Source organism: Phyllobates terribilis, unplaced genomic scaffold (assembly GCF_046119375.1).
Source record: "Phyllobates terribilis strain yellow unplaced genomic scaffold, ASM4611937v1 Scaffold_4__5_contigs__length_816908805, whole genome shotgun sequence".
Classification (NCBI taxonomy): Eukaryota; Metazoa; Chordata; class Amphibia; order Anura; family Dendrobatidae; genus Phyllobates; species Phyllobates terribilis.
The window spans coordinates 761,708,750-761,729,007 of NW_027362764.1; the positions used below are offsets into that span (position 1 = coordinate 761,708,750).

Below are 20,258 nucleotides of genomic sequence, written 5' to 3' on the forward strand. Positions count from 1 at the left end.
CTGCTCCTATGTACAAGAATATAACTACTATAATACTGCTCCTATGTACAAGAATATAACTACTATAATACTGATCCTATGTACAAGAATATTGCTACTATAATACTGCTCCTATGTAAAAGAATATAACTACTATAATACTGCCCCCTATTTACAAGAATATAACTACTATAATACTACCCCCTATGTACAAGAATATAACTACTATAATACTACTCCTATGTACAAGAATATAACTACGATAATACTGATCCTATGTACAAGAATATAACTACGATAATACTGCCCCCATGTACAAGAATAAAATTACTATAATACTGCTCCTATGTACAAGAATATAACTGCTATAATACTGATCCTATGTACAAGAATATTGCTACTATAATACTGAACCCAAGGTACAAGAATATAATTACTATAATGCTGCTCCTATATACAAGAATATAACAACTAAAATACTGCCCCCTATTTAGAAGAATATAACTACTATAACACTGCTCCTATGTACAAGAATATAGCTACTATAATACTGCCACAATGTACAAGAATCTATCTACTATATTATTGCCCCCTATATACAAGAATATAAGTACTATAATACTGTCCCCTATATACAAGAATATAACTACTATAATACTGCTCCTATGTACAAGAATATAACTACTATAATACTGCTCCAATGTATAAGAATAAAACTAGTATAACACTGCCCTCTATGTACAAGAATATAACTACTATAATACTGCCCTCTATGTACAAGAATATAACTGCTATAATACTGCCCCTATGTACAAGAATATAACTACTATAATACTACTCCTATGTACAAGAATATAACTACTATAATACTGCCCCCTATGTACAAGAATATAACTACTATAATACTGCTCCCTATGTACAAGAATATAACTACTATAATACTGCCCCTATGTACAAGAATATAACTACTATAATACTGCTCCCTATGTACTAGAATATAACTGCTATAATATTGCCACAATGTACAAGAATCTAACTACTATAATACTGCTGCTATGTACAAGACAATAGCTACTATAATACTGCCGCTATGTACAAGAATATAACTACATAACTACTATAATACTCCTCCTATATACAAGAATATAACTACTATAATACTGCCCTATGTACAAGAAAATAACAACTATAATACTGTCCTATGTACAAGAATGTAACTAATATAATAATGCTTCTATGTACAAGGATATAACGATTATAATACTGCTCTTATATAGAAGAATATAACTACTATAATACTGCCCCCTATGTACAAGAATATAACTACTATAATACAGCTCCTATGTACAAGAATATAACTACTATAATACTACTCCTATGTGCAAGAATATAACTACTATAATACTGATCCTATGTACAAGAATATTGCTACTATAATACTGCCCCTATGTACAAGAATATAACTACTATAATACTGGTCCTATGTAAAAGAATATAACTACTATAATACTGCCCCCTATTTACAAGAATATAACTACTATAATACTACCCCCTATGTACAAGAATATAGCTACTATAATACTGCTCCTATGTACAAGAATATAACTACTATAATACTGATCCTATGTACAAGAATATTGCTACTATAATACTGCCCCTATGTACAAGAATAAAATTACTATAATACTGCTCCTATGTACAAGAATATAACTGCTATAATACTGATCCTATGTACAAGAATATTGCTACTATAATACTGAACCCAAGGTACAAGAATATAATTACTATAATACTGCTCCTATGTACAAGAATATAACTACTATAATACTGCCACAATGTACAAGAATCTAACTACTATACTGCTGCTCCTATGTACGAGAATATACTGTAACTACTCTAATACTGCTCCTATATACAAGAATATAACTACTATAATACTGCTCCTATATACAAGAATATAACTACTATAACACTTCCGCTATGTACAAGAATATAACTACTATAATACTCCTCCTATATACAAGAATATAACTACTATAATACTGCCCTATGTACAAGAAAATAACAACTATAATACTGTCCTATGTACAAGAATGTAACTAATATAATAATGCTTCTATGTACAAGGATATAACGATTATAATACTGCTCTTATATAGAAGAATATAACTACTATAATACTGCCCCCTATGTACAAGAATATAACTACTATAATACAGCTCCTATGTACAAGAATATAACTACTATAATACTACTCCTATGTGCAAGAATATAACTACTATAATACTGATCCTATGTACAAGAATATTGCTACTATAATACTGCCCCTATGTACAAGAATAAAATTACTATAATACTGCTCCTATGTACAAGAATATAACTGCTATAATACTGATCCTATGTACAAGAATATTGCTACTATAATACTGAACCCAAGGTACAAGAATATAATTACTATAATACTGCTCCTATGTACAAGAATATAACTACTATAATACTGCCACAATGTACAAGAATCTAACTACTATACTGCTGCTCCTATGTACGAGAATATACTGTAACTACTCTAATACTGCTCCTATATACAAGAATATAACTACTATAATACTGCTCCTATATACAAGAATATAACTACTATAACACTTCCGCTATGTACAAGAATATAACTACTATAATACTGCTCTTATATACAAGAATATAACTACTATAATACTGCCCTATGTACAAGAAAATAACAACCATAATACTGTCTTATGTACAAGAATGTAACTAATATAATACTGCTGCTATGTACAAGGATATAACGACTATAATACTTCCCCTATGTACAAGAATATAACTACTATAATACTGCTCCTATGTAGAAGAATATAACTACTATAATACTGCTGCTATGTAGAACAATATAACTACTATAATACTGCTCCTATGTACAAGAATATAACTACTATAATACTGCTCCTATGTACAAGAATATAACTACTATAATACTGATCCTATGTACAAGAATATTGCTACTATAATACTGCCCCTATGAACAAGAATATAACTACTATAATACTGCCCCTATGTACAAGAATATAACTACTATAATACTGCCCCTATGTACAAGAATAAAATTACTATAATACTGCTCCTACGTACAAGAATATAACTGGTATAATACTGCCCCTATGTACAAGAATATAACTACTATAATACTGCTCCTATGTATAAGAATATTGATACTATAATACTGCCTCCATGTACAAGAATAAAATTACTATAATACTGCTCCTATGTACAAGAATATAACTGCTATAATACTGATCCTATGTACAAGAATATAACTACTATGATACTGCCACAATGTACAAGAATCTAACTACCATAATACTGCCCCCTATATACAAGAATATAAGTACTATAATACTGTCCCCTATATACAAGAATATAGCTAATATAATACTGCTCCTATGTACAGGAATATAACTACTATAATACTACCCCCTATATACAAGAATATAACTACTATAATACTGCCCTCTATGTATAAGAATATAACTACTATAATACTGCTCCTATGTAGAAGAATATAACTACTATAATACTGCTCCAATGTGCAAGAATATAACTACTATAATACTGCCCCCTATGTACAAGAATATAACTACTATAATACTGCTCCTATGTACAAGAATATAACTACAATAATACTGATCCTATGTACAAGAATATAACTACTATAATACTGATCCTATGTACAAGAATATAACTACTATAATACTGATCCTATGTACAAGAATATAACTACTATAATACTGATCCTATGTACAAGAATATAACTAATATAATACTGCTCCTATGTACAAGAATATAACTACTATAGTACTGATCCTATGTACAAGAATATTGCTACTATAATACTGCTCCTATGTACAAGAATATAACTACTATAATACTGCTCCTATGTACAAGAATATAACTACTATAATACTGATCCTATGTACAAGAATATTGCTACTATAATACTGCTCCTATGTAAAAGAATATAACTACTATAATACTGCCCCCTATTTACAAGAATATAACTACTATAATACTACCCCCTATGTACAAGAATATAACTATTATAATACTACTCCTATGTACAAGAATATAACTACGATAATACTGATCCTATGTACAAGAATATAACTACTATAATACTGCTCCTATGTACAAGAATATAACTGCTATAATACTGATCCTATGTACAAGAATACTGCTACTATAATACTGAACCCAAGGTACAAGAATATAATTACTATAATACTGCTCCTATATACAAGAATATAACAACTAAAATACTGCCCCCTATGTAGAAGAATATAACTACTATAACACTGCTCCTATGTACAAGAATATAACTACTATAATACTGCCACAATGTACAAGAATCTAACTACTATAATACTGCCCCCTATATACAAGAATATAAGTACTATAATACTGTCCCCTATATACAAGAATATAACTACTATAATACTGCTCCTATGTACAGGAATATAACTACTATAATACTGCCCCCTATATACAAGAATATAACTACTATAATACTGCCCTCTATGTATAAGAATATAACTACTATAATACTGCTCCTATGTACAAGAATATAACTACTATAATACTGCTCCAATGTCTAAGAATATAACTACTATAATACTGCCCTCTATGTACAAGAATATAACTGCTATAATACTGCCCCTATGTACAAGAATATAACTACTATAATTCTACTGCTATGTACAAGAATATAACTACTATAATACTGCCCCCTATGTACAAGAATATAACTGCTATAATATTGCCACATTGTACAAGAATCTAACTACTATAATACTGATCCTATGTACAAGACAATAGCTACTATAATACTGCCGCTATGTACAAGAATATAACTACATAACTACTATAATACTCCTCCTATGTACAAGAATATAACTACTATAATACTGATCCTATGTACAAGAATATAACTACTATAATACTGATCCTATGTACAAGAATATAACTACTATAATACTGCCGCTATGTACAAGAATATAACTACTATAATACTGATCCTATGTACAAGAATATTGCTACTATAATACTGCTCCTATGTACAAGAATATAACTACTATAATACTGCTCCTATGTACAAGAATATAACTACTATAATACTGATCCTATGTACAAGAATATTGCTACTATAATACTGCTCCTATGTAAAAGAATATAACTACTATAATACTGCCCCCTATTTACAAGAATATAACTACTATAATACTACCCCCTATGTACAAGAATATAACTACTATAATACTACTCCTATGTGCAAGAATATAACTACGATAATACAGATCCTATGTACAAGAATATAACTACGATAATACTGCCCCCATGTACAAGAATAAAATTACTATAATACTGCTCCTATGTACAAGAATATAACTGCTATAATACTGATCCTATGTACAAGAATATTGCTACTATAATACTGAACCCAAGGTACAAGAATATAATTACTATAATGCTGCTCCTATATACAAGAATATAACAACTAAAATACTGCCCCCTATGTAGAAGAATATAACTACTATAACACTGCTCCTATGTACAAGAATATAGCTACTATAATACTGCCACAATGTACAAGAATCTATCTACTATATTACTGCCCCCTATATACAAGAATATAAGTACTATAATACTGTCCCCTATATACAAGAATATAACTACTATAATACTGCTCCTATGTACAAGAATATAACTACTATAATACTGCTTCAATGTATAAGAATAAAACTACTATAACACTGCCCTCTATGTACAAGAATATAACTACTATAATACTGCCCTCTATGTACAAGAATATAACTGCTATAATACTGCCCCTATGTACAAGAATATAACTACTATAATACTACTCCTATGTACAAGAATATAACTACTATAATACTGCCCCCTATGTACAAGAATATAACTACTATAATACTGCTCCCTATGTACAAGAATATAACTACTATAATACTGCCCCTATGTACAAGAATATAACTACTATAATACTGCTCCCTATGTACTAGAATATAACTGCTATAATATTGCCACAATGTACAAGAATCTAACTACTATAATACTGCTGCTATGTACAAGACAATAGCTACTATAATACTGCCGCTATGTACAAGAATATAACTACATAACTACTATAATACTCCTCCTATATACAAGAATATAACTACTATAATACTGCCCTATGTACAAGAAAATAACAACTATAATACTGTCCTATGTACAAGAATGTAACTAATATAATAATGCTTCTATGTACAAGGATATAACGATTATAATACTGCTCTTATATAGAAGAATATAACTACTATAATACTGCCCCCTATGTACAAGAATATAACTACTATAATACAGCTCCTATGTACAAGAATATAACTACTATAATACTACTCCTATGTGCAAGAATATAACTACTATAATACTGATCCTATGTACAAGAATATTGCTACTATAATACTGCCCCTATGTACAAGAATATAACTACTATAATACTGGTCCTATGTAAAAGAATATAACTACTATAATACTGCCCCCTATTTACAAGAATATAGCTACTATAATACTGCCCCTATGTACAAGAATAAAATTACTATAATACTGCTCCTATGTACAAGAATATAACTGCTATAATACTGATCCTATGTACAAGAATATTGCTACTATAATACTGAACCCAAGGTACAAGAATATAATTACTATAATACTGCTCCTATGTACAAGAATATAACTACTATAATACTGCCACAATGTACAAGAATCTAACTACTATACTGCTGCTCCTATGTACGAGAATATACTGTAACTACTCTAATACTGCTCCTATATACAAGAATATAACTACTATAATACTGCTCCTATATACAAGAATATAACTACTATAACACTTCCGCTATGTACAAGAATATAACTACTATAATACTGCTCTTATATACAAGAATATAACTACTATAATACTGCCCTATGTACAAGAAAATAACAACCATAATACTGTCTTATGTACAAGAATGTAACTAATATAATACTGCTGCTATGTACAAGGATATAACGACTATAATACTTCCCCTATGTACAAGAATATAACTACTATAATACTGCTCCTATGTAGAAGAATATAACTACTATAATACTGCTCCTATGTAGAAGAATATAACTACTATAATACTGCTCCTATGTACAAGAATATAACTACTATAATACTGCTCCTATGTACAAGAATATAACTACTATAATACTGATCCTATGTACAAGAATATTGCTACTATAATACTGCCCCTATGAACAAGAATATAACTACTATAATACTGCCCCTATGTACAAGAATATAACTACTATAATACTGCCCCTATGTACAAGAATAAAATTACTATAATACTGCTCCTACGTACAAGAATATAACTGGTATAATACTGCCCCTATGTACAAGAATATAACTACTATAATACTGCTCCTATGTATAAGAATATTGATACTATAATACTGCCTCCATGTACAAGAATAAAATTACTATAATACTGCTCCTATGTACAAGAATATAACTGCTATAATACTGATCCTATGTACAAGAATATAACTACTATGATACTGCCACAATGTACAAGAATCTAACTACCATAATACTGCCCCCTATATACAAGAATATAAGTACTATAATACTGTCCCCTATATACAAGAATATAGCTAATATAATACTGCTCCTATGTACAGGAATATAACTACTATAATACTACCCCCTATATACAAGAATATAACTACTATAATACTGCCCTCTATGTATAAGAATATAACTACTATAATACTGCTCCTATGTAGAAGAATATAACTACTATAATACTGCTCCAATGTGCAAGAATATAACTACTATAATACTGCCCCGTATGTACAAGAATATAACTACTATAATACTGCTCCTATGTACAAGAATATAACTACAATAATACTGATCCTATGTACAAGAATATAACTACTATAATACTGATCCTATGTACAAGAATATAACTACTATAATACTGATCCTATGTACAAGAATATAACTACTATAATACTGATCCTATGTACAAGAATATAACTACTATAATACTGCTCCTATGTACAAGAATATAACTACTATAATACTGATCCTATGTACAAGAATATTGCTACTATAATACTGCTCCTATGTACAAGAATATAACTACTATAATACTGCTCCTATGTACAAGAATATAACTACTATAATACTGATCCTATGTACAAGAATATTGCTACTATAATACTGCTCCTATGTAAAAGAATATAACTACTATAATACTGCCCCCTATTTACAAGAATATAACTACTATAATACTACCCCCTATGTACAAGAATATAACTATTATAATACTACTCCTATGTACAAGAATATAACTACGATAATACTGATCCTATGTACAAGAATATAACTACTATAATACTGCTCCTATGTACAAGAATATAACTGCTATAATACTGATCCTATGTACAAGAATATTGCTACTATAATACTGAACCCAAGGTACAAGAATATAATTACTATAATACTGCTCCTATATACAAGAATATAACAACTAAAATACTGCCCCCTATGTAGAAGAATATAACTACTATAACACTGCTCCTATGTACAAGAATATAACTACTATAATACTGCCACAATGTACAAGAATCTAACTACTATAATACTGCCCCCTATATACAAGAATATAAGTACTATAATACTGTCCCCTATATACAAGAATATAACTACTATAATACTGCTCCTATGTACAGGAATATAACTACTATAATACTGCCCCCTATATACAAGAATATAACTACTATAATACTGCCCTCTATGTATAAGAATATAACTACTATAATACTGCTCCTATGTACAAGAATATAACTACTATAATACTGCTCCAATGTCTAAGAATATAACTACTATAATACTGCCCTCTATGTACAAGAATATAACTGCTATAATACTGCCCCTATGTACAAGAATATAACTACTATAATTCTACTGCTATGTACAAGAATATAACTACTATAATACTGCCCCCTATGTACAAGAATATAACTGCTATAATATTGCCACATTGTACAAGAATCTAACTACTATAATACTGATCCTATGTACAAGACAATAGCTACTATAATACTGCCGCTATGTACAAGAATATAACTACATAACTACTATAATACTCCTCCTATATACAAGAATATAACTACTATAATACTGCCCTATGTACAAGAAAATAACAACTATAATACTGTCCTATGTACAAGAATGTAACTAATATAATACTGCTTCTATGTACAAGGATATAACGACTATAATATTGCTCTTATATAGAAGAATATAACTACTATAATACTGCCCCCTATGTACAAGAATATAACTACTATAATACTACTCCTATGTGCAAGAATATAACTACTATAATACTGATCCTATGTACAAGAATATTGCTACTATAATACTGCCCCTATGTACAAGAATATAACTACTATAATACTGCTCCTATGTAAAAGAATATAACTACTATAATACTGCCCCGTATTTACAAGAATATAACTACTATAATACTACCCCTATGTACAAGAATATAACTACTATAATACTGCTCCTATGTACAAGAATATAACTACTATAATACTGATCCTATGTGCAAGAATATTGCTACTATAATACTACCCCTATGTACAAGAATAAAATTACTATAATACTGCTCCTATGTACAAGAATATAACTGCTATAATATTGATCCTATGTACAAGAATATTGCTACTATAATACTGAACCCAAGGTACAAGAATATAATTACTATAATACTGCTCCTATGTACAAGAATATAACTACTATAATACTGGCACAATGTACAAGAATCTAACTACTATACTGCTGCTCCTATGTACGAGAATATACTGTAACTACTCTAATACTGCTCCTATATACAAGAATATAACTACTATAATACTGCTCCTATATACAAGAATATAACTACTATAATACTGCCGCTATGTACAAGAATATAACTACTATAATACTGCTCCTATATACAAGAATATAACTACTATAATACTGCTCTATGTACAAGAAAATAACAACCATAATACAGTCTTATGTACAAGAATGTAACTAATATAATACTGCTCCTATGTACAAGGATATAACGATTATAATACTGCTCTTATATACAAGAATATAACTACTATAATACTTCCCCTATGTACAAGAATATAACTACTATAATACTGCTCCTATGTAGAAGAATATAACTACTATAATACTGCTCCTATGTACAAGAATATAACTACTATAATACTGCTCCTATGTACAAGAATATAACTACTATAATACTGATCCTATGTACAAGAATATTGCTACTATAATACTGCCCCTATGTACAAGAATATAACTACTATAATACTGCCCCTATGTACAAGAATATAACTACTATAATACTGCCCCTATGTACAAGAATAAAATTACTATAATACTGCTCCTACGTACAAGAATATAACTGGTATAATACTGATCCTATGTACAAGAATAATGCTACTATAATACTGCCCCTATGTACAAGAATATAATTACTATAATACTGCTCCTATGTACAAGAATATAACTACTATAATACTGCCACAATGTACAAGAATCTAACTACTATAATGCTCCTCCTATGTACAAGAATATAACTACTTTAATACTGCTCCTATATACAAGAACATAACTACTATAATACTGTCCTTATGTACAAGAAAATAACTACTATAATACTGCCGCTATGTACAAGAATATAACTACTATAATACTGCTCCTATATACAAGAATATAACTACTATAATACTGCCCCTATATACAAGAATATAACTGCTATAATACTGCTCCCTATGTAGAAGAATATAACTGCTATAATACTGCTCCCATGTACAAGAATATAACTACTATAATGCTGCTGCCATGTACAAGAATATAACTACTATAATACTATCCCCTATGTACAAGAAAATAACAACTACAATACTGTCCTATGTACAAGAATGTAACTAATATAATACTGCTCCTATGTACAAGGATATAACGACTATAATACTGCTCTTATATACAAGAATATAACTACTATAATACTTCCCCTATGTACAAGAATATAACTACTATAATACTGCTCCTATGTACAAGAATATAACTACTATAATACTGTCCCTATGTACAAGAATATAACTACTATAATACTGCCCCCTATGTACAAGAATATAACTACTATAATACTGTCCCTATGTACAAGAATATAACTACTATAATACTGCTCCTATGTTCAAGAATATAACTACTATAATATTGATCCTATGTACAAGAATATTGCTACTATAATACTGCCCCTATGTACAAGAATAAAATTACTGTAATACTGCTCCTATGTACAAGAATATAACTGCTATAATACTGATCCTACGTACAAGAATATTGCTACTATAATACTGCACCCAAGGTACAAGAATATAACTATTATAATACTGCCGCTATGTACAAAAATATAATTACTATATTACTGCTCCTATGTACAAGAATATAACTACTATAATACTGCCCCTATGTACAAGAATATAACTAATATAATACTGCCCCCTATGTACAAGAATATAACTACTATATTACCTCCTTCTTACCTCCTCACATGACTTCATCTACAGACCTGCTCCTCAACCTCAGGTCTATCCTACTTTGACATGCAGAAGAAGTAGTGCTGTTGCTTTAAAAGCATTCAGCAACTATTAGAAATAACAAAAGCACATGAGACAGGAAGTGTTGTGCTCCAGAAGCATACATCAACTAGAGGGGTTAACACAGTCACAGGAGAAGAGGAGTGTTTTAGCAGAGCCCCAGGGGAATTGAGCAGAAGCTGTTTACTGTCTGGCTGGAGCCAAAGAGAAAGGTGGTGTGTGTGTTCTGTATCTCACAGAAGCGAACCTGCAAGTGAAACGGATTCAAGTCAGGAGTGAAGCTAAGCACAGGTCAGGTAGAGTTCCTGAACTACCAGTGCAGAGTATTGTCAGGCAGAAAGATAAGGACTGGAAGAAATGGTGTCACAGGGATCATCTCCCTCAGCAAACCCTCCCCCCCCTCCTCCATCTCACTGTGCTGTAAAGAATGCTGTGTTCAATAATGTGCCTTTGCATTAGAACTATGCTGTCCTGTACTACTGGGAAGACTGTGACCTGCTGTGCAGCTAAGGAAACTGTACTGTTTGTCACTGGAGCCTGTTGCTGATAAGACTTAACTTGCACTGGCTGTGCGGCTTCTTATTAAATGCTACTGTTCTCCCGTTTATGAGGACTCTTGTCAAGTGTGTCTGGTCAGCAAGTGAAACAACCTACATGTCTGTGCCTGAGGGTCAATACCCCTGTGTGCCTGAGAGACGCTGCAGCACATGGTCTATGGTCGCCCTGAGTAACGGTCCCCCCAGGATTCCAAAGAATTCATGTAACCTGTCTCGCCCCTATCTGAACCTAGCGGTGTGCGCGTAACACTTCCAAAACATAACACAAGCCGGCGACTCTCCTTCTCCCACCTGCTCTCCCTCTCTCTGCTTCTCCTCACTGCTTGCGAGATATCTCCCAATCCTGGATCCCCACAGCTTGCACCTTCCACCAATTCCCCCACCTATGGCTTTAAACCAACTGCAAATACCACAACCTCTTCTACATAAAACCCGTGCCCCTGATGCCCACCCCCCTGCTCCCTCTCTATGGAGCACTCTGGAATGTCCACTCTGTCTGCAACAAGCTCCATGTTATTCACGACCTCTTTACCTCTCACAATCTCTCCTTCCTGGGTATCACAGAGACATGGTTGACACCCTCCGACACTGCCTCCCCTGCTGCGCTGTGTTACGGTGGCTTGCACTTCACCCACACTCCTCACCCTGGTAACAGACATGGTGGAGGAGTGGGTCTTCTCCTTTCTACCAACTGCACCTTTAGCCCTATTCCTCCTCTTCCCTCCCTTATTTTCCCTTCTTTTGAAGTCCACTCTGTCCGCATCTACTCTCCCTCCCACCTCCAAGTGGCTGTCATATACCGACCTCCGGGCCCGATCACTGCCTTTATTGACCAATTCTCCTCCTGGCTTCTTTACTTTCTCTCTGCTGACATTCCCACCATCATCATGGGCGATTTCAACATCCCCACTGACACTCGCCCGTCAACAGCATCCGAACTCCTGTCGCTTACTTCATCCTTTGGACTTACTCAGTGGTCCTCCTCAGCCACCCTCACAGACGGACACACACTAGACCTGATCTTCACCCGACTCTGCTCCCTATCTAACCTTACAACCCCCCCTACACCTATCTGACCACCATTTACTCAACTTCTCATCCCTGTCCTCCTCACCTGTCACCCATGTCCAGAACACCAATTTACATTCCAGTTCAGGTCTCTTGGTTTTTACAGTGACTGCACCAGCAGAATAGTGAGTGCAGCTCTGGAGTATAATACAGGATGTAACTCAGGATCAGTACAGGATCAGTAATGTAATGTATGTCCACAGTGACTGCACCAGCAGAATAGTGAGTGCAGCTCTGGAGTATAATACAGGATGTAACTCAGGATCAGTAATGTAATGTATGTACACATTGACTGCACCAGCGGAATAGTGAGTGCAGCTCTGGAGTATAATACAGGATGTAACTCAGGATCAGTAATGTAATGTATGTACACAGTGACTGCACCAGCAGAATAGTGAGTGCAGCTCTGGAGTATAATACAGGATGTAACTCAGGATCAGTACAGGATCAGTAATGTAATGTATGTACCCAGTGACTGTACCAGCAGAATAGTGAGTGCAGCTCTGGAGTATAATACAGGATGTAACTCAGGATTAGTACAGGATCAGTAATTTAATGTATGTACCCAGTGACTGTACCAGCAGAATAGTGAGTGCAGCTCTGGAATATAATACAGGATTAGTACAAAGAAACAATATAATGGTTTAGAAAAATACTTTACTTTACCACAAAACTGATAGTAGCAATAAATGACATTTCAGATCTGTTACATCTTTTCTCCAGTTTCCATGTGACTGAGGACATTTGTACACGGCTGGACACACTTTACAGATGTGAGTTGCGCTGTCAGCGGATTCCTCACCCTTGTCCTATAACATTTAATAGGTCTTGTGACAAACCTTGTAAAGGTGTAAGGACACTTGGAAGGAGTGGAGGAGCGCAGTAATCTGCGCAGGTTAATGATTACACCTGGATTTATGGAAGGTGCAAGTGAGCAGAAGTCTGAAAAAGAAAAGTTGTTTCTCCGGTCATCTGTCATGTGATTGTGAGCTGCCGATGCCATCAGCCTCTTCTCCAATACCATATAGCGCCCGCCCCGGCCCCTGGATCTGTCCTCGTAGATTGTATTGTATGGTATTCTATGGGCGTTTGTCAGTCCTCGCTGGTATCTGCCCATTCTGGTGTCTTGGTCCGTGGCACAGCAGTATCATTGGATCAATGGGTCAGATGATTAACAAAACCGATCTATAAGGTACAGAATCTACCACGTTCCTCGTTCTCTGCTTCAGGTCTTGTGAAATATCAGATTACATCGAGTTAGCAGAATATCAGACGTTCTAGATTATCAGAGGCCGGATTAAAGGAATTCCACTTTGTTGTGGTGATTCTGTATAACTCGATGCCAAACTGCATTCTTATCTTCTATCATCCAACACAATCATTAATGGGTAACGTTTTACCCAGCGTTAATCGCTCTACTGACCAAAATCTCCAAACAGTCAGATAAACGTCCTTTTTTGTAGTATTGTGTTTTGCAATCCAGAACCAGAAAGTCATCATTCAGCAGAACGGCCGGGATCATAGTGCACTGAGCTCCAAGGAGATAAGAAACTCCATGCACAAATCTCCAAGAAGACTTTTCCACAACTCTTAGTTTACTTATTAAATTAATCTTCATAATCACTGTGTACTGATCCTGAATGAAATCTTATATCATACTCCAGAGCTGTGCTCATTATTCTGCTGGTGCAGTCACTGTGTACATACATTACATTACTGATCCTGTACTGATCCTGAGTTACATCCTGTATTATACTCCAGAGCTGTGCTCATTATTCTGCTGGTGCAGTCACTGTGTACATACATTACATTACTGATCCAGTACTGATCCTGAGTTACATCCTGTATTATACTCCAGAGCTGCACTCACTATTCTGCTGGTGCAGTCACTCTGTACATACATTACATTACTGATCTTGTACTGATCCTGAGTTATATCCTGTATTATACCCCAGAGCTGCACTCACTATTCTGCTGGTGCAGTCACTGTGTACATACATTACATTACTGATCCTGTACTAATCCTGAGTTATATCCTGTATTATCCTCCAGAGCTGCACTCACTATTCTGCTGGTGCAGTCACTCTGTACATACATTACATTACTGATTCTGTACTGATCCTGAGTTACATCCTGTATTATACCCCAGAGCTGCACTCACTATTCTGCTGGTGCAGTCACTTTGTCCATACATTACATTACTGATCCTGTACTGATCCTGAGTTACCTCCTGTATTATCCTCCAGAGCTGCACTCACTATTCTGCTGGTGCAGTCACTGTGTACATACATTACATTACTGATCCTGTACTGTTCCTGAGTTACATCCTGTATTATACCCCAGAGCTGCACTCACTATTCTGCTGGTGGAGTCACTGCACATATATATATATATATATATATATACAGTACAGACCAAAAGTTTGGACACACCTTCTCATTTAAAGATTTTTCTGTATTTTCATGACTTTGAAAATTGTACATTCACACTGAAGGCATCAAAACTATGAATTAACACATGTGGAATTATATACTTAACAAAAAAGTGTAAAACAACTGAAAATATGTCTTATATTCTAGGTTCTTCAAAGTAGACACTTTTTGCTTCGATGACTGCTTTGCACAATCTTGGCATTCTCTTGATGAGCTTCAAGAGGTAGTCACCGGAAATGGTTTTCACTTCACAGGTGTGCCCTGTCAGGTTTAATAAGTTAGATTTCTTGCCTTATAAATGGGGTTGGGACCATCAGTTGTGTTGTGCAGAAGTCAGGTGGATACACGGCTGATAGTCCTACTGAATTGACTGTTAGAATTTGTATTATGGCTATAAAAAAGCAGCTAAGTAAAGAAGGACGAGTGGCCATCATTACTTTAAGAAATGAAGGTCAGTCAGTGCGAAAAATTGGGAAAACTTTGAAAGTGTCCCCAAGTGCAGTTGCAAAAACCATCAAGCGCTACAAAGAAACTGGCTCACATGAGGACCGCCCCAGGAAAGGAAGACCAAGAGTCACCTCTGCTTCTGAGGATAAGTTTATCCGAGTCACCAGCCTCAGAAATCGCAAGTTAACAGCAGCTCAGATTAGAGACCAGGTCAATGCCACACAGAGTTCTAGCAGCAGACACATCTCTACAACAACTCTTAAGAGGAGACTTTGTGCAGCAGGCATTCATGGTAAAATAGCTGCTAGGAAACCACTGCTAAGGACAGGCAACAAGCAGAAGAGACAAGTTTGGGCTAAAGAACACAAGGAATGGACATTAGACTAGTGGCAATCTGTGCTTTGGTCTGATGAGTCCAAATTTGAGATCTTTGGTTCCAACCACCGTGTCTTTGTGCGACGCAGAAAAGGTGAACGGATGGACTCTACATGCCTGGTTCCCACCGTGAAGCATGGAGGAGGAGGTGTGATGGTGTGGGGGTGCTTTGCTGGTGACACTGTTGGGGATTTATTCAAAATTGAAGGCATACTGAACCAGCATGGCTACTACAGCATCTTGCAGCGGCATGCTATTCCATCCGGTTTGCGTTTAGTTGGACCATCATTTATTTTTCAACAGGACAATGACCCCAAACACACCTCCAGGCTGTGTAAGGGCTATTTGACCAAGAAGGGGAGTGATGGGGTGCTACGCCAGATGACCTGGCCTCCACAGTCACCAGACCTGAACCCAATCGAGATGGTTTGGGGTGAGCTGGACCGCAGAGTGAAGGCAAAAGGGCCAACAAGTGCTAAGCATCTCTGGGAACTCCTTCAAGATTGTTGGAAGACCATTTCCGGTGACTACCTCTTGAAGTTCATCAAGAGAATGCCAAGAGTGTGCAAAGCAGTCATCAAAGCAAAAGGTGGCTACTTTGAAGAACCTGGAATATAAGACATATTTTCAGTTGTTTCACACTTTTTTGTTAAGTATATAATTCCACATGTGGTAATTCATAGTTTTGATGCCTTCAGTGTGAATGTACAATTTTCATAGTCATGAAAATACAGAAAAATCTTTAAATGAGAAGGTGTGTCCAAACTTTTGGTCTGTACTGTATATATATTACTTATCCTGTCAGATCCTTAGTAACTGTCTGTATCATTCTCTACAGTTGTTTTTATGATTCGTAAAGCTTCAGAGCTGAAATCTACCATCATCATTGTCACTGGCAGTATACAATAATGTAATATAAGTAAAGCTATCTGCCTGCTTTATATTATAGGAATCCAGTTAAGCTGTTGGAGGAACATCTAGAGACAAGCTTACTGACGGTTTCCAATAACTACAAACCAAATTGTGAATACAGCACTGGAGTGTAATACAGCCTACAGCATTGTGACACACCCTAAAAAATACAGGTTTTCTTGGCATTTTTCTTAAACCGATCTGTAGATAACCTCAGGTGAGAACTCAGGCAAATATCACATTCCTTTGTGGCTCACGTCCACCTCTATCCTACAGATGGCGCCAGTGCACTAATTTTAATGAGGGGTTTCTACTAATTCTCTTAGGCCTAAGTGTCAATTACACAATATAGACTGTGTGCTAAGACCCTACTAATCCTGATAATAAAGGGGTCCCAACCTCTATTCCGAGCGGAGGGGTGGTCATTAAACCACAGGAAGCTCTTTAAAACTTACATTTATGGTAATATAGTTATAGAGATGTCTCCATTTACAGATAAAATAGATTTCATAATATGTCACATGGTTAGTGAAAATTAAAGGGTCTGTCCAGATCAAGAGAATATATTGTGTTATGGGAAGTGCAGACCCTGCAGTAAGCAGAGCACAGTAGTATAGTTTTTCCTGCCCCTTTAAGGGTCATCTGAGAATCAATCAGTAGAATTGTTGTATTTCAGCACAAAAGTTTCCATTATTACCATTACTGCACAAGAAGCAGATGTAGCAGAGCTGAGTTGTGTTTGTCATTATTTAATTTCACATACTTTAGTCGTGGAAGGAAAAACTAAATGATCACGTGTAGAAAAGTTCTGCAACTTTTTAATATACTGTACTTTGTATTTCAAGATCTCTGCTTGCTGCGCTGACTGGCAACAATCGTGTTTCCCTCCAGAGGTTTAGAAGCAGAGTTGGTTACATTAGTATCCAGCCTAGACAATCTCCAGACTTCAGGATGATACATTGTAACAAACTGTCAGGACAAGTAAGAGGACATTGCTGCTGAAGAGCTCACAGAGCATGGTCTATTCTGCACTGATACATTGTAGCAAACTGTCAGGAGATGTAAGAGGACATTGCTGCTGAAGAGCACACAGAGCATGGTCTATTCTGCACTGATACATTGTAGCAAACTGTCAGAGGAGAGGTAAGAGGACATTGCTGCTGAAGAGCACACAGAGCATGGTCTATTCTGCACTGATACATTGTAGCAAACTGTCAGAGGAGAGGTAAGAGGACATTGCTGCTGAAGAGCACACAGAGCATGGTCTATTCTGCACTGATACATTGTGGCAAACTGTCAGGACAGGTAAGAGGACATTGCTGCTGAAGAGCTCACAGAGCATGGTCTATTCTGCAGTGATACATTGTAGCAAACTGTCAGGACAGATAAGAGGACATTGCTGCTGAAGAGCTCACAGAGCATGGTCTATTCTGCATTTATTTTTAGCAAAACAAAAGACAAAAATAACGGTTCTGACTTCACACAAAACGTATGAATCGCGTGCGGCAGTTTGAAGAATTTGGCGCAAAAAAAAAGTTGACGAATAAAAAAATAAACAAGAAAGTGTTCTAGAAAAAACAAACAAATGATGAACAGAAGTTGATTGCGCTGCAATTCACAGCTTCTCTTTACCATTGAATGGCTGATAACAGAGAATGATAGCATCCATCAGAGCAGATGAGAGATGTCATAGATGCGGACGGATCTCCAACATGAGGTCACTTCAGTACAATCCGGAGCAATCCAGGCCAAATCCCCTCCATACACATCACACATCCTGACCTAATAGATGTAGCAGAGAAGAGTGTGTACAGCTACATGTGGATTTACATAGGACTGACAGCAACTCCGCTGCATGATGCCAATATCGAAGGTGTCGACTCTGCTACATCTGTGTGCACAACTAAGCAATGCCAATAATTAAAGTCCTATGGATGTGGTTGCTGGACATTATAGTCCCTTTTAGTTTACCACCTTTACCTAGCAGCTAAGGAACTACAAGTTCCAGCATAGACAGTGCCTGATGATGACTACAACTCCCAGCATTAATTCTTGGGAACCACCAATCCCAGAAGTTGCAAAACAGAATTACAACTCTTTTTTTTAAAGATTTTTTGCAGTAGTTAAGTCTTCAGTTTCCCTGTAGTTGCTGGGACTTGTACTTCCCCTGGGTTTAAGAAGCCTGAGCTGGAGATCTGGAGGTCTTACCTTGCACCAGTGAGATGTGTCTGTGTTCCCAGTTGCTGCTTTCTCTCCTTGCAATGTTTTTTTTTATTTATTTTTTTTTTCACTAATCCGGCTGGCTCAGTGTGGGGGGTTATATGGAGATGGAGCTGCTCCACCCAGCTCTTCCCCCACCCCAGGGCTGGGTCTGGAGTGGGTCAGCCACTCCACGCCTTGTAAACAGCACAGCAGCATGGAGCCCAGGAATATCCACCCACAATGGGGAAGAGGCGCTGCTGATGTGATTGCTCGCACGTCACTAGATGCCATGTTGTGTGCAGATGTAGCAGAGCTGAACTGGTCGTTAACTTTTAGCGGAGCTGTAGCTACTTATTATACTCTTTTATATTGCTCCTCAGCATTTTACACACATTATCTGCACTGTCCCCATTGGGGCTCACAATATACATTCCCTATCAGTCTTTGGAGTGAGGGAGGAAACCAGAGAACCCGAAGGAAACCTACAGTCATGGTCAAAAGTATTGAG

At 35.4% G+C, this 20,258-nt stretch overlaps 1 protein-coding gene across 1 annotated transcript in view; it reads right to left on the reverse strand.

Moving 5' to 3' along the window:
• NDRG1 (N-myc downstream regulated 1) overlaps window positions 1–19,954 on the reverse strand; it is a 62,236-nt gene extending 42,282 nt beyond the window's left edge. The window contains exon 1 of the mRNA XM_073679910.1: window positions 19,757–19,954. The gene's annotated coding sequence lies outside the window, so the exon portion shown is untranslated. The remainder of the gene's footprint in view (window positions 1–19,756) is intronic.
• Window positions 19,955–20,258: the final 304 nt, after the last annotated feature.